The sequence below is a fragment of the Triturus cristatus genome, chromosome 3_2 (genome assembly GCF_964204655.1).
Source record: "Triturus cristatus chromosome 3_2, aTriCri1.1, whole genome shotgun sequence".
Taxonomy (NCBI): domain Eukaryota; kingdom Metazoa; phylum Chordata; class Amphibia; order Caudata; family Salamandridae; genus Triturus; species Triturus cristatus.
In genome coordinates this window covers 846,580,367-846,597,159 of record NC_140584.1, presented here as the reverse complement: position 1 = coordinate 846,597,159, position 16,793 = coordinate 846,580,367, and the positions used below count along the sequence as shown (strand labels likewise).

Here is a 16,793-nt window from a genome sequence, read left to right as displayed (position 1 = left end):
GAACAAAGTGAAGAGTCGACATGGCACACATCCCTGTGTGCCATGTCTACAACCCACTGCCCTGGCATAGATCAGCCACCCCTCTAGCTGGGTGCCCTATACCAGTGGTGAGGGTACAGGTGCAAGAGCCCTGTACCCCTACAGTGTATAAGTTCATTCTTTGCCATTGTACGTGCAGCAATGCCGTAAAGAGTATATGGTGCTGGGAGCTTGTCATTAAGAACTCCACAGCACCATAATGGCTACACTGAAAACTGAGAAGTTTGGTATCAAACTTCTCAGCACATTAAACCCACACTGATGCCAGCGTTGGATTTAATAAACAATGCACACAGAGGGCATCTTAGAGATGCCCCCAGAAAAACGACCTACCACTAGTGTCCAGGCTGAGTGGCTGCTTTCAGCTGCCACCACCAAGCATGTTTCTGGACCCCTGGGTAAAGAGACTGCTGCTCTCGGGGCCTAAAACAATGCACACCCTGGGACGAGGTGCCAAGCCTCCCCCAGGATGGGCAGGGTCCACGAAGGGGAAGCTTCAAAGCCTTGCCGTCTTTGTGAGCTTCCCCAGGCCACTTGCTGCTTTCAGCAACTGGTCCCCATTGGTTTTGACCCCCTCTTTGGGCGGGATAACCGGTGGGAAAAACAAGTGAGGTGTGCCCACCTCTGCCAACTCCACTCCTCAAGTGGGGGAGGCGAGGTAAAGCACAGCTCTCGGTCTCCACCACCTTGCAGATGGGGGGACCCAGCCAACCAGGAAAAGGCTAATGCCCTCTCCCACTGGAAGGTGGCATAATAGGGGGTGTACCCACCCCAGGGAAGGGACCCATTGGTCCCAACCTTTTTACCTACATGTAACACCCCATAATCTAGTATATAGGGACACCCCTGAACCTTACTTCCTCAGACAAAGAATACAAGAAGAGAAGAAGAAGAAGGACAGAACAGCCATGCCGAAGCTAACAAGAGGAGGACGCCGACTGACTTGGCCCCAGCCCTACCGGCCTGTCCCCACCTTGAACCTGCTCCAATGAAATCCTGGTGTGTCCGGCAGCCAGCAACCTCGAGAAACCCGGAGGACCTGCCTGCCTTCAATACCAAAGACTCTGCCCTTCTGGTGGACGGCGGCCCTCCCCCGCTCCTGAGAGCTCATGCGCACAGAGCACGTTCAGATTCTGGTTCTTACCCAGAAACATCCTTGATCCTTGGGTCCCTCCTGGTTCGGCGGTGTGAAGTTACAGCACGATCATGGTCCTGGCTGACTAGTCCCCCCTCCCAATCCACATCCTCTCAACGGGACCTGCTGCAGACGCCTGGGAGATTAACTGCGGGACCACGCGGTGACCTACTTTGGCGGGGCCTATCGGAGCCGTCCCTGAGCTGCAGACCAGAGCGACTACCTACTGCTTGCGAACCCCCCCGCCCCCATCACAAGGGTGTCCCCGTGGCTGCTGATCCGATCGCTCCCTGTTTTTCCTCCTTGACCGTGCTGGACGTGCCTGGGGTCCCGGTTCCACCAGCTGGGCAAGATCATGGGGAGAGACCGGGGAGCGAAACTTCCCACCACGCAGACCAAGATGGACCAATACACGACCACCGAAACCGGGGCAACGGGAGGGCCCACAGACAAAGATACCCCCGCCGCTACGGATCTCACCACTAACCTCCAGGCCATTCGCACCTCCCAATTCTCAGTGGAGGGCAAGATCGAAGAAGTCCGGGTCGACAGGACTCTAATCCATCAAGACCTTCGTAACGCCACGGCCCGGATCAAAGAAATGGAGTCCTGCATCTCCACAGTGGAGGACGATGTCCAACAGCTTAAAAGCCAGGTCGGCCACCTTCAGAGTCAAACCCAAGAATTACACAGACGAGACGAGGACGCCGAGAACAGGTCGAGATGAAACAACCTCCGCCTGGTGGGGTTTCCTGAGGGCTCGTAACAGGACCGAACATCTGACTTCATGGAACGCTGGCTGCGCTCGTGGATGTCCGAGGGCTCCCTCTCCCCATGGTTTGCAATTGAGCGGGCCCACCAATCTCTTGCGCCACACCGGCCAATAACAATGCGAATCCTTAATTTCAGGGACTGAGACTCTAACCTGGCTGAAGCACGCAAGCAGTAACATCTCTAATATCAAGGCCAGGTGATCATGATTTTTCCCGACTATACCCGGGAGGTCCAGGGCCAAAGATGCTCCTTCAGAGAAGTCAAGCAAAAGCTTCGTGCCTTAAACATCCAGTATAGGCTTCTCTTTCCGGTCCACCTCCGAGTGTTGTTCCAAAACAAGACCCTCTTCTTCGAATCCCCCGAGGAAACCTGAACATGGCTAATGGTGGAACACCCTTTATGTCTCAGTGCCCGGGGCCAGTCTCCCAATAGCCGCACGGAGGATGCCCGAGGGGACCTACCTGAACCACGATCGAAACGAAAACGCTCGCACAGGAGACAAGGCCCGCAGCGAGCCGGATCAGAATCACTGTTGGGTCTTTGTCAGCGTCCAGCTTCCGGAACACCTCCAAGTGACCGCCTAACTTCACGTCGTACTGGCTCTCCGAACCTCTCGGACCCGGGAGGAACTCCTCACCGCTCATCCCTACTTGACCCAACGGACACTGATCTCTCCTGGAGTCCGGCCCTCCTCAAGGTCCTACCCTGAGTCCGCAATAAATTGCTCGCCGTAATCAGCTCTGCGCCCCATTTAACAGTAAACAAGCATGCCGCCACTTAATTCACTTGATGGACACTACCACAGAACATCCTTCTAGTTCTTCTCCGTTAGGGTTGACAGATGCTTCCGTTCCCGAAGTATAGGGAGGGGGGAGGGTAGGGAAAAGGGACCGTTGTCCCAGTTTTTCGTTGACACATCTTTTTCATCCCACCAGCACCTCTGACCAGCAGCACGGCAAGAGCACACACAACTCGCAATACAACGATGCACTCACTAACTCATGCAGGCGGAGCATTCCTCCTGCGTCTGACGTCCGCTCCATGAGTCTCATCACAAACTTGTATCCCCCATGACTGACAATCATAGTGGGAGGAGAACGCTTCACATAATGTTCCGGAATGTTAATGGGCTGTTAGACAGAGTCAAGCGAACAGCGGTCCTGAAATATGCACAACGCCACGCAGTCGACATACTGCTGCTTGAAGAAACCCACCTTGCAGGCAACAACTGCCCCTTCCTGGCGAGGTACAGCTATGGCGGGGTCTGGCATTCGGGTTTTAATCAAGGGTCGAGGGGCGTAGCTATTCTTGTGCGCCGCACCCTCTCATTCGTGCTACGCAAGGGTAGCTTTGTGGCCCTAAACTTGCTGTTCATATACTCCCAGCCATCACTGATGACCTCCACCCTTAAGCGTATTGCAGATCTGGTTGCCGCCTCACCCCAGAGAATGACCATCATTGGAGAGGACTTCAGCACAGTCATGAACCCTGACCTTGACTCCGCCGGAGCCCCCTCGGCCACTAGAATCACCCACGCTAATCTTTTGATGAACTGGGCAGCCGCCCTAGGGGTATCCAGACGCCTGGAGACTTTGGCATCTACTGGCCCGACAATACACGCACACACCTCAGCATCCCGCACCACTGGACTATATTTTTATGCCAGCCATGGACTGTCAGGTAATTAAAGACATCACCATCCTCCCCAGAGGCATATCCCACCACTCATCCTTAGTGATGGAGAAAGGCGATCTCCGAGAGTCTTTGCGCCCGATTTGGAGGCCGAATGCTTGGTTTCTCCAGGATAAAGATTTTAGGAAATCGGTGGGCGACGACCTCCAACACTACTTCGCCACCAACCATGGCTCGGTCTCCTTCCCTTGTACCCTGTGGGAAGCTGGTAGGGCCACCATTCGTGGCTTTGCTAAGGGTCAGCTCAAACTCTAACGAATTGCGCAAGACTCCCGGCTTACGCTACTGGAAGCTCATGCCACCCTCATCGAGGGCCAGCCACCTGTGGGGAGATCCGAGGCCCAAGTTAGAAGATTGGCTTTTTTGAGAGATGAGATTAGGCAGATTTCCTTGGAGGCCGCCAAGTTGTTGTGGAGGTCCGCTGTAGTGAGAGTCTATGGACGGGGAAACAAAAATGGGAAGCTCCTCCATCGACTGGCCACGTACCCAATGGCCAACCGCATAATTCTGGAAGTGATAGCTACAGATGGCTTGATCCACCACTCCCCGGGGAAGGTAGCTCAGTGTTTTACCACCTACTACGCCGCCCTCTATTCCACTCATCCTCCCAGTCTTTCGCTCCCAGAGCTGCTTCATCAGGAGCAGATCTCTCTCCCGCAGCTTAGTGAGCTTGAGGCGGAGGCGCTGGACCTCCCAATCACTCTAGAGGAGATCAACAAAGCCATATTTCACATGGCCTCTGGTAAGACACCAGGGCCGGACGGACTCCCGCAGGAGTTTTATGCGGCCTACCGAGACATGCTAGTGCCTCACCTTCTGGAGGTGTACGCCGAGGCGGCTGACAGGGGCTCGTTCTGTACGAAAACCGATATTGCCACCATCGTGGTGATTCCGAAGTCCCAGCCCCCCTTGAAGCACTGCTCCGATTACTGCCCCATCTCTCTCATTAACTCGTAACTCAAAGTATTTGCCTCCGTCTTAGCCAATCACATGCGTCCGCATTTGGCCAAGTTGGTCAACCCCGACCAGTGCGGCTTCATGCCCTCTCAGGGCACCAGACACTGTCTCAGGCGCCTTCACCTCGCTCTGGAGAATCAGCAGTGATTGACCCCATACATATCGCTCCTTCTCCTTGACTTCAAGAAAGCTTTTGATTCAGTGGACTGGCGAACTCTTGAGGAGGTTTGGATGGAGCTGGAATTTGGGAAATGCTTCTGCAATTTTGTAAAGACTCTATACAGTAAGGCGCGGGCCCGAGTACTGGTCAATGGAGCACTGTCACAGCCCTTCCCCATCAGGAGAGGCACGAGGCAAGGATGCTCCCTCTCGCCCCTCCTCTAAGCTTTGGCAATGGAGCCCTTCGCTTGCCTCATACGGTCGGACGAGCAAATTACGGCGTGGAAATTGCCCCAGCTGGGGGAGGACAAAATTGCCCTCTACGCGGACGACATTCTGCTCTTTCTGGCTGAGCCAGCGCAGTCGGGACCCCAGTGCCTTCGAGCATTGAGTCTCTTTGAGCCGGCCTCCAACTGAAATCAGCTAAGTCCGTTCTGGTCCCCCTTCATCTTTCGAGAGAGTGCTTTGACTGGCAGACCACGATACCTCTTCAGGGACAGTCCTTCAAGTACCTTGGGATCTGGGTTGCACTCCTCCCAGACCTTGCCTGGTCGCTCAACGTAACCCTGCTAATGAAAAAGGTTCGAGCTGACCTCGTTAGATGGCAAGCGCTGCCGCTGAGTCCTATGGGCATATTAACCTCATTTAAAATAATGATCGTACCCAGGTTCTTATACGTATTCCAGAATGTACCCTTGCTCTTCTCACGGACTTGCTTCAGGGAGAAAGACAGTCTAGCTACCTAGTTCCTCTGGGGAGGTCGGAGGCCCCTGTTGGCCCTCACTCAGTGCCAGATCCAACCCTTTGATGGCGGTCTGGGGATGACAAACCTGTACCGTTATTACTTAGCAATCTGGCTCCTCACTATACACGACTGGTTCAACGGTGGCTGGTCCGACCCAACATACAGACTGGAACTACATGTCCTGGGCTTGTCCAGCATCCAAGGGATGCTGTACAGGAGCACCATCCCCAGAACCCTGCCCGCAGTCACGCGTGGGGTGCTTCTGGCCTCTCTGCACCACACCCACAGGTCGGGCTAACTGACTCAATATACCCCACTTTGGCAGGGCACCTAGCTCCAAGAGCTCGCTTATTTATCTGGCTTCAGAGCGTAGGATCTTATCGGGGTCTCGCAGCTGGGGGACATATGGAGAGGGGGGCCGTCTGCGCATCTTCCAAGACCTGCAAACCCGGTATTCCCTGCATCCTTCACAGTTTTACCGTTACTTGCAGTTACGCCACGCCCTCCACTCCCACATCTCAGAGGGCACCTCCTTACCTGAATACAGCCCGCCCGAAGCCCAAATCATGACCGGCAACCTGGGAAAAGGGAGATTTCCTGCATCTATCGCTCCCTCACGAACCACACTCCGAACACACTACACCGACTCAGAGACGGATGGGAGGGATGGCCCGGGACCCTGAAAGAGGACATTTGGAGAGACGCGCTAATGACACCCAAAACAATCACAGCCTCGGCGAGGCTCCGTTTAGTCCAAATATACTACCTCCATGCCGCCTACCTTACACTGCTGCGCCTCCACCACGCAGGGCTGAGACCTGATGCGTCATGCCCCCGCTGTAGCCAACCACAAGCTGATTTTTACCACATGGTATGGCTTTGCTCAGTAGTTGCACGCTTTTGGGAATCGGTGGTGGGAGAACTCACTGGGGTCCTGGGCTGAGAGGTTCCTCTTAACCCACTGAACTTACTCTTGGGGGTCACCGAGGGGCTGGATGGCTCTTGGGCTGACAAACTCTTTATAAACACAGCCATGATGGTGGCAAAGAGGGACATTGCGGCGAACTGGCTGAACCTGAAGGCGCCCACCATGACACGATGGCGCAGGGGGGTGGACTGGTGTGCGGCGCAGGAAAAGCCCTTGTACAAAGCCAGGGGATGCCCAAAGAAATACCGCAAAATGTGGTGCAAATGGGTGGGGGGTGATAAAGGACTGAAACTCCCTGGGGCGGCCTTGGCCGTGGTGGGCGTGACTCTGTTCCCTATCATGTTCTATGGCTATTCAGGATGTATTAGCTGTCATAACGTCATTATGTCTCTGCTGTGCATTGATGCTTCTACTTGCTGCTGGTCTTTTGTTTTTGCTTTTGTTTATGCTCGCTTTTTCACTAAAATCAATAAAATTAGTTATAAAAAAAAGAGCAATCCTATGATCCTAAATTCCCCAAAGGGATTGTCCCTAAATATGAAGAGAGTGATATCACAAAATGGTTCACAGCTTTTGAAAGGGCCTGTGAAATGAGAAAAGTGAAGAAGTCACACTGGGGGGGGGGGGGGGGCGGCACTCCTTTGGGAACTGTTCTCTGGTAACTGCAGAGAAAGACTCCTGACCCTTTATGGGGCAGATGCTGGGTCTTATGACCTCATGAAGAGAACTCTGATTGAGGGATTTGGACTCACAACTGAGGAATATAGAATTAAATTCAGGGGGGCTCACAAAACCCCAAAACAATCCTGGATTGACTTTGTAGACTACTCAGTTAAAACACTAGAAGGTTGGTTAACTGGGCACAATGTGCATGATTTCAATGGACTTTACAATCTGTTTATGAATTAACATATTTTAAGTAATTGCAAAACAACCACTGGGGGTGACCAAAAGAAAGGGGTTACAAAACCTCCCCAGGGAAACGGGGATGAGAATCCGCAAGATAAAAAGCCTGAGTCTTCAAAAGGGCCCCAAAAACCTGCATGGAGGGGTGGGTCCCAAAACCCATCCCAATCTACTACTAAGTACAGGGGAAATAACTTTGATCCTGCAAAGGCCTGGTGTAACAACTGTAGAAAGTTGGTACACTTACCTGGATATGCTACTTGTCCTAACAAGAAGTCCCCTAGACCTAGTACAGTTACTCCTGGTGTAGCCAGTCTCCAGATGGGATCAACAGTGTGCCAAGAGCAAATCGGGTTGCACACTGAAGCAGTTCTAGTTTCAGAAGGGGAAGTTGAGTTTGCCACTGTAGATGTGTGGCCACCCAACTTAAACAAGTATTTGCAATACCATTGGAATAATGGAACTACGATAGAAGCTGTGAGGGATACAGATGCCAGTGTCACTATGGTGAGAGACACACTGGTTTCCCCTGAGCAATACTTGATTGGGAGAACGTACCCAGTCACCAATGCTGACAGTGTTACCACTAACCATGCAATGGTTATGGTAACATTAGACTGAGGGGTGTGTGTGGTGGTGGTTACTGGCCTGAAATAGGTAGTGGTCTCTCCAAAGCTTCCAGCTGCATGTCTGCTTGGCAATGAAAACCCATGCAGCAATGCTGGATATCCCTGAGATGGTGTGTGTAAAACAAGAGCACAGAGCAGAAAACAGGGTAAAAAAGAAGTGTTGGAGCCTGACAGTATGGCCCAACCTTCCAAGAGAAAACGTAAGAAGACTTGGGAACCAGCTTCTGAACAGCAAAAGGATCAGGACCCCTCTCATCAGGGAGAGGACATAGACACCCCAGAGGGAACTGAGCCCATTGGACCCTCTAGGGAAGAGCTGTGCCTTGGACAGCAGGACTGTCCAACTCTTGAAACCCTGAGGCAGCAAGCTGCTGCACAGAAAAAGGGAGATGTCAGTGGTACCCATAGAGTTTATTGGGAGGAGAGACTACTGTACACTGAGGCCAGAGACCCCAACCCTGGAGCCACTGGGAGAGTGGTAGTGCCTCAGAAGTACAGGGAGTTCCTCCTAACTTTAGCTCATGACATTCCTCTAGCTGGGCCTCTGGGCCAAACCAAAACCTGGGAAAGGCTAGTTAGCCACTTTACTGGCCCCAGATGTCTCAGAAGGTAAAGGAGTTTGTCAGCTCCTGTGTCACCTGTCAAGCCAGTGGCAAAACACCCAAAGGCCCCCTTGAAACCACTACCAGTGGTTGGGGTTTCCTTTAAAAGGGTAGGTGTTGACATAGTGGGTCCACTTGAACCACCCACAGCCTGAGGAAACATATTCATTCTAGTGGTAGTGGATCATGCCACTAGGTATCCTGAGGCAATTCCTCTTAGGACTACTACAGCTCCTGCAGTAGCCAAGGCCCTTATTGGTGTCTTCACCAGTGTAGGGCGTCCTAAGGAGGTGGTTTCAGACAGAGGTTCCAACTTCATGTCTGGTTACCTCAAACACACGTGGAAAGAGTGTGGAGTACAGTCCAAGTTTTCTACACCCTGTCACCCACAAACCAATGGCCTTGTTGAGAGATTCAACAAGACATAGAAAGGCATGATTATGGGGCTCCCTGAAAAACTCAAAAGGAGATGGGATGTCCTCTTACCACGCTTGTTTTTTGCTTACAGAGAGGTGCCACAGACGAGAGTAGGGTTTTTCCCCTTTGCACTTCTGTTTGGCCATCCTGTGATGGGACCACTCTGTCTTGTAAAAGAGGGTTGGGGGAAGCCTCCCCAAGAACCCAAACAAGATATTGTGGACTATGTGCTTGGCCTAAGGTCCAGAATGGCTGAGTACATGGAAAAAGCATTCTAGAATCTTGAGGCAAGCCAGGAGCTTCAGACACACTGGTATGGCCAAAAAGCTGCACTGGTAAAATTTCAACCAAAGCAAAAGGTGTGGGATTTGGAGCCAGTGGCAACAAGGGCTCTCCAGGACAGATGGAGTGGCCCTTACCCCATCTTAAAAAAGAAAAGTGAGGTCACCTACTTGGTTGACCCGCGCACAAGCAGGACACCCAAAAGGGTGATCCATGTGAACCACCTTAAGCTTTTCATGACAGGGCTGACACCACCATGCTGATGGTGATTGATGAGGATCAGGAGACATAGAGTGAACTTCTCCCTGATCTCCTCTCATACAGTCCAAAAGAAGGGTCAGTGGATGGAGTTGTCTTTTCAGACACCCTCTCAGACTGATTGCAAGCAAGTCTTGCAGCAGTATGCAAAGCTCTTTTCCTTGACTCTTGGTCAGATAAACTGCTGTACCCATGATGTGGACACTGGTGACAGTTCACCTGTCAAAAACAAAAAATAAAATCTATCACCAGTCTGATCAAGTCAAGGAAAGCATCAGAGCTGAAGATGCTAGAGCTAGGGGTTATTGAGCCCTCTGAGAGCCCCTGGGCCAGCCCAATGATTCTAGTCCCCAAACTCCATCCCCGGGGTGGAAAGAGAGAAAGGAGGTTGTGTGTGGACTATAGAGGGCTTAACTCTGTCACCAAAATAGATGCTCACCCTATTCAAAGAGCAGATGAAATGATAGACAAACTAGGGGTAGCCAAATTTCTACGTACCTTTCACTTAACTGCAGGGTACTGGCAGATTGACATAGCACCAGGAGCAAAAGAAAGGACAGCAGTCGCTACACCCGATGGGCATTATCTGTTTATTGTTAAGCACTTTGGTTTAAAGAATGCCCCAGCCAACTTCCAGAAGTTGGTGAATCACGTCCTTGCTGGATTGGAATCCTTTAGTGCAGCTTATCAAGATGATATTGCTGTCTTTAGTTCCATCTGGCAGGATCACCTGATTCACCTTGGGAAGGTTTTAAATGCCCTGCAAACTGCAGGCCTAACTATTAAGGCATCCAAATGCCAGATAGGGCAGGGGAATGTGGTGTACTTGGGCCACCTTGTTGGTGGAGGCCAAGTACAACCCTTACAGCCCGAGATCCAGGCTATCCTGGACTAGGCAGCTCCAACAACTCAGACCCACATCAGGGCATTTCTTGGCTTGACTGGCTACTACAGGATGCTTGTGGAGGGATATTGGTCCATTGTGGCTCCCCTCACAGAACTTACCTCCAAGAAGATGCCCAAAAAGGTCAACTGGACAGTTAGTTGTCAAAAGGCTTTTGAGACCCTGAAAGAGGCAATGTGCTCAGCACCAATTCACAAAGCTCCAGACTATGCCAAGCAATTCATTGTGCAAACAGATGCTTCTGAGCTAGGGATAGGAGCGGTCCTATCCCAGACCAATGATGAAGGGCAAGACCAACCTGTTGCTTTTATAAGCAGAAGGCTTCTCCCCAGGGAGCAGTGTTGGATTGCAATTGAGAGGGAGGCATTTCCTGTGGATTGGTCCCTGAAGAAGCTGAGACCATACTTGTTTGGTAATCGCTTCCTAGTACAAACTGATCACAGACCTCTCAGATGGCTAATGCAGATGAAAGGTGAAAATACTAAACTGATGAGGTGGTCCATAGCCCTACAGGAAATTGACTTTGTAGTGGAACACAGACCTGGGACTGCCCATGCCAAAGCAGATGGACTTTACAGGTTCTTCCACTTGAAAATGAAGACTCTCTAGGGAAAGGTTAGTCTCATCCTCTTTCGTTTGGCAGGGGTTGTTGTGTGAGAAAGTGCCCACTTTCTGCATGGTAGCCCCCACCTTTTGCTGAACTGCTGATGTGCTTTGACTGAGTGTGCCCTGGGCTCCTGCCAATCAGGTACCCAGGGCATATGTTCTTTCCCTAAAACTGCAGTGAAAACAAAAACCCAATTGGCATCTCTGGCCACAGGTCAGCCCCTGGTAAATGGTACCACAGGTACCCAGGGCACTGTGACCAGGGAAGTCCTCTAGGGGCTGCAGCACTTATATGCCAGTTTTAGAGGTCCTGTACCTTTACACTCCCACACTGGCTTTGCAGGGTGCGTGTCTTTGTGCAGAACAAAGTGAAGAGTCGACATGGCACACATCCCTGTGTGCCATGCCTACAATCCCCTGCCCTGGCATTGATCAGTTACCCCTCTAGCTGGGTGCCCTTTACCAGTGGTGAGGGTACAGGTGCATGATCCCTGTACCTCTATAGTGTCTAAGTCCATTCTTAGATATTGTAAGTGCAGTGCTGCCATTAAGAGTATATGGTGCTGGGAGCTTGTCATTACGAACTCCACAGCACCATAATGGCTACACTAAAAACTGAGAAGTTTGGTATCAAACTTCTCAGCACATTAAACCCACACTAATACCAGTGTGGGATTTAATGACAAATGCACACAGAGGGCATCTTAAAGATGCCCCCTGAAAAATGATCTACCGCTAGTGTCCAGGCTGAGAGGCTTCTTTCAGCTGCCATCACCAGACATGTTTCTGCATCCCTGGGTCACGGCTGCTGCTGTCGGGGGCCTGAAACAATGCACATCCTGGGACGAGGTGCCAAGCCTCCTCCCCCAGGGTCCACGAAGGGGAAGCTTCAAAGGCTTGCCACCTTTGTGAGCTTCCCCAGGCCACTTGCTGCTTTCAGCAACTGGTCCCCACTGGTTCTGACCCCCACTTTTGGCAGGAGAACTGGCGGGAAAAACAAGTGAGGAACAGAGGTGTGCCTACCTCTGCCAACTCCACCCCTTAGCTGGGGGAGTCGAGGTGAAGCACAACTCTCAGTCCCCACCATCCTGCAGATAGGGGGACCCAGCCAACGGTGGAAAGCCTTATGCTCCCCTCCCACTGGAGGGTGGCATTATAGGGAATGTACCCACCCCAGGGAAGGAACCCATTGGTCCCAACCTTTTTGCCTACCTGTAACGCCCCTAAATCTAGTATTTAGGGGCACCCCTGAACCTTGCTTCCTCAGACAAGAAACTACAAGAAGATAAGAAGAAGGACAGAACAGCTGTGCCGAAGCTAACAAGAGGAGGACACCCTCTGACTTGGCCCCAGCCCTACTGGCCTGTCCCCACCTCAAACCTGCTCCAGCGAAATCCCAGAGTGTCCTGCAGCCAGCAACCTCAAGAAATCCGGAGGACCTTCCTGCCTTCAATCCCAAAGACTCTGTCTCCTGTGAACACTGGATTTGTTCAAACAACAGACTCCAGGTCCGCAAGGATCCGCTGGTCTGCACCACTCTGCACCCGACTCCCACGAGTGGCCCAACACCAAGAGGAGGTCTCCCCGGTGACCCTGACCTGCCTCCAGCCGATGTCTGCAGCCTCAAACCGGAATGTGCCCCCAAACCGCAACCAGGAGCTGGTAAGACGATCCGACTCTAGAAGGCACCCCTGCACCGACGCCCCATGGCCTTGGGTGGCCCAACCGACGGTGCCTAACAAACCCCCAAGATCTTAACTTACCTCTGCAAGTAGTAGTCGCACCCAGAAGACCGTCGTCCCCAAGCCTGCAGTGCTTTTGCAAACCAGAGACTCCCCATTGAAAGCTTCAGGGCTTCCGATGCCAAAACAGCACTCTGCACCTGGCCGCCCAAGTGCAGCTGAGGGTGCATCCATTGTGCTGGCCTACACCCCCATTTGCCCTGAGCTTAAGTCAAGGAGCTTTCCTCCCACAACCCATGACCTGCTTGTCAGCAGCCACCAACCAGAGGCCCCCTATTTGATAACATTAGGCCTCAGCACTCTGCACCCGGCCGCCCTAGTACCGCTCAGGGTGTAACAAGAGTGTATCCTTGACCCTGGGGGACCCCCGAGTCTAACCCCAGAATACCAACTCCCACAACAAAGTACTTACCTTTGAACCGATAACACTATTTCCCTCCATAGGAAAACAAACTTTACATAGAAAAACAGTCAATAAGTGTGGAGTTGGAAAACCCAAGAAATCCTTTTACAACTGTACTAAATTACATAAACACTTTTACTTACCTGTTTACAGGAGATGTCTCAGTGTAGTATTCTGGTATACTACACTGTGTAAGAAAAGTAATCTGAAAGTAATGTACTGGTTATTTTACTAAAACACCCATTCCAAAGTATATGTACTGTATTTCCAAAGCATTGCATTTCTCAGTAACAGTACTGTAAATCAAAACAAAGTGATATATACAATTACAATCCAAACTGTGTTACAACTGTATATTTACTGCAAAGTATTTCTCACTTACCTGTGCCCGGCTTTCTTGGTTCTAGAAAATAAAATAACTAAAAGAATATATTTATACAAAAACAATTGGTCTGAAGTTCAGTCTTTGAGTGTGTGAATTCATTTGCTGACTGAGTATGTACAACAAATGCTTAACACTGTCCTCTGATAAAGCCTTACTGCTAGGCCACGCTACCCCAAATAGAGAGTGAGGTGCTATCTACTTTACCTCTGCCTACCTTCTGGGTTCCACTTTGTTGGGAAACTTCATGCTGCCACAGCCATTAGGTCCTGCTACTGTTCTTAATCGTCCTCATTTTACCAGTTTAGCTGCCCGCCTGCATTTAACTTTATTAGGACTGGTTTTTACTGTGTTGAACTCTGTTTTAATTGCGCACGTTGCACACTGTGTTTTAATCTACGCAAGATGTACTTTGTGATACCCCTCACCTCTGCTCTGCATTCTTGCACACCCTCGTGCCCTTCCCCGGTCCGCCGCAGCTTAGCCGTTTGATGCGAAGGGAAGACCACAACCTGCTGCATTTCCGGGGCGTTACTTCCGCCCGGTTAACACACTAGACTCCAGGAGCACCTATTTAGGTGCATGCTGGAGCGCACGTGCAGCGGACGCTATTGTTGGGAAACTTCACGCTGCCACAGCCATTAGGTCCTGCTACTGTTCTTAATCGTCCTCATTTTACAATTTTAGCTGCCCGCCTGCTTTTTAACTTTATTAGGACTGTTTCTTTTTTTTTTTTTTTTTTTTTTTTTTTGAAACCGTTTATTACAAAATTCAAAAAATATACAAAGATGGGCCTACAACCTTCAGGCTGGCCGCTAGCAAGCAAGAGGAGTACGTGATACAAACAATAGCGCGCATGCCGCGGCAAAGGGAAATGCACAGGAGTTAGAAGCGGTGGTAGCCACACCCTCCGGACCCCACATAACGGTTTCATTTTAATATAAATAACAACAAAAAACAAATCCATAAGGCAACCCACAATCGGAAACAGCAGCATGTGCTCCCCTAGAGGGGGGACCCTACCAATCCATAGGAGTATCAAGGGGGGGAAAAGGTCAGAACGGGGACTAGGGGGACTCAGTGCCCGGCACCGGGGAGATAAACTGGTTAAGGGGACGGGGCCGGTGACGGATCGGGCAATAACGGCGGGGTACAGATTCCCCCGCGGTAGGCGTTCCAGGGGCCCCATACTTTCACCCATGTCCCAGGCTTACCTCTTGCAACATACACTACCTTTTCCCGAAACATGCACCAATCCATGTCATCCTTCCATGCCGAGACAGTCGACGACCTCTGGGAACCCCACAGTTGAGCGATGTCGCGTTTGGCCACCATATATCCCAGAGTCACCCACCACGTCTGCGGCACCGAGTAGTCGGTTGGCTCCCACACATTCAGAAGGCATCTCCTCGCTTCGGGCAGCAGCGACACACGCGTAACCACCCGCAGGACCTCATGCTCACCACGCCAGAATCGCTCCACCTCCGGGCATTCCCACAAAATATGGAGAAAGGTCCCCAAAGAACCACACCCACGCTTACACAACCCGTCCACAGCATAGCCCATACGCAGTAGCCTTGGCCCCGTAACATAGACCCTATGGAGTATCTTGAGCTGGACGAAACGAAGGCGGGCCGGTATGGCCACCTCTTTCGGGGAGGCCACCGCAGATACCCAGTCCTCGTCATCCAGCTCCAATCCATCGGCAACCCATGCCTCACGAAGGTTAGTCATCAGTCCTGAGCGGTCATTGATAAGTTTTTTGTAGATTAATGAAATCGTGCTGTCCGGTACATGTCCATCTAGTACTCTATCCTCCAGAGGGGAATACTCCGGGATGGAGGCAACGTCCGGGAATACGGAGCATAGCGCATGACGGATCTGCATATACCGAAAGTACTCCCTGTCCTGCAATTGGAATTCTGTCTGCAGCATCTCGAACGTTTTAAATCCCCCCCTCGTCCAGAGATCACCCACCCTGCTGATGCCTATCATGTCCCACTTCTCAAAGCCCTTCGAGGTCCACAAGGAGCCCAACTGCTCCGATGCGTATAGTGGCGACGCCCAGGTCAAACGATCTTTCCACCCCATCGCCACGTTAGCCGCGTGCCACACTCGTACCATGACACGCGTGGGGCCCGTCAGACGTGCGTCAAGCGAGCTGGAGTAAAGCGCTCGGTTATAATCGCCACCCGGCAGTAACATCTTATCCATTTCAAAGGCCGGGTTGAGAGCGGGCCCGTACAGGCCGTGATTAATCGCAGCCAGCTGGGAGGCCCAATAATACCGTTTGATATCCGGGAGGGCAATCCCCCCGTCATACCACGGGAGCGTCAGCTTCGCCAGGGCGATACGCAGTCTACCTTCCCAGAACAGTCGGCGCTGCAAACCCTCCACCTCGCGAAAGTAGCGCGCCGGGACGACGTCCATTGTGTTCTGCAGAGCATACAGGAAACGCGGCAGCGACATCATCTTAAACAATGCCGCCCGGCCGAGCGGCGAGAGCGGCAAGCGCCTCCAACGCGCGACATCCTCCTTCAGGCGCTGGAGGGGGGGAAGCAAGTTCTGACTATATCGGGCCTCCGCGTCCAGGGTAATGAAGACACCCAGGTACCTAAATCCCCGCGGGGCGATCTGGATAGGACAGCCCCGCGGAAGGATAGGATCCTCCCCAGAGAGAACATAGACGCACGATTTAGCCCAGTTGATGACAAGGCCGGAGTTAAGGCCAAATGAATGCAATACGTCGACCAGTACTATCAGTGATGTACGTGGGGAAGCCAGGTACAGGAGAATATCATCAGCGTATAGAGATACGCGGTCCTCATACTCGGGGGACCAGCGGAGACCACGAATAGAAGGTTCCCACCGCAGCCACTCCGCCAGGGGCTCCAGGGCAAGCGCGAAGAGGAGCGGTGATAATGGGCAGCCCTGTCGCGTGCCCCTGCCCAGCTCAAACGGAGCCGACACGCTACCGTTCACAACCACCTCCGCCAGCGGGCCAGAGTACAACAATTTTACCCAACGGATGAATCCGGGGCCAAACCCAAACTTCGAGAGCGTCGCCCAAATATATGGCCATTCAAGTGTGTCAAACGCCATAGTGGCGTCCAAGGACGCCAAAATGGCCGGCTCCCATATGAACGGGACACGTGCGAGCACCCCATGCAAACGCCGCAGGTTAAGCGCTGTGTTGCGATGAGGGATAAAGCCGGACTGATCCTGGTGAACCA

At 52.0% G+C, this 16,793-nt stretch overlaps 1 protein-coding gene across 2 annotated transcripts in view; it reads right to left on the bottom strand.

The window, feature by feature from the left end:
• FOXN1 (forkhead box N1) overlaps positions 1–16,793 on the bottom strand; it is a 521,814-nt gene that overhangs the window by 5,402 nt on the left and 499,619 nt on the right. The window lies entirely within an intron of this gene.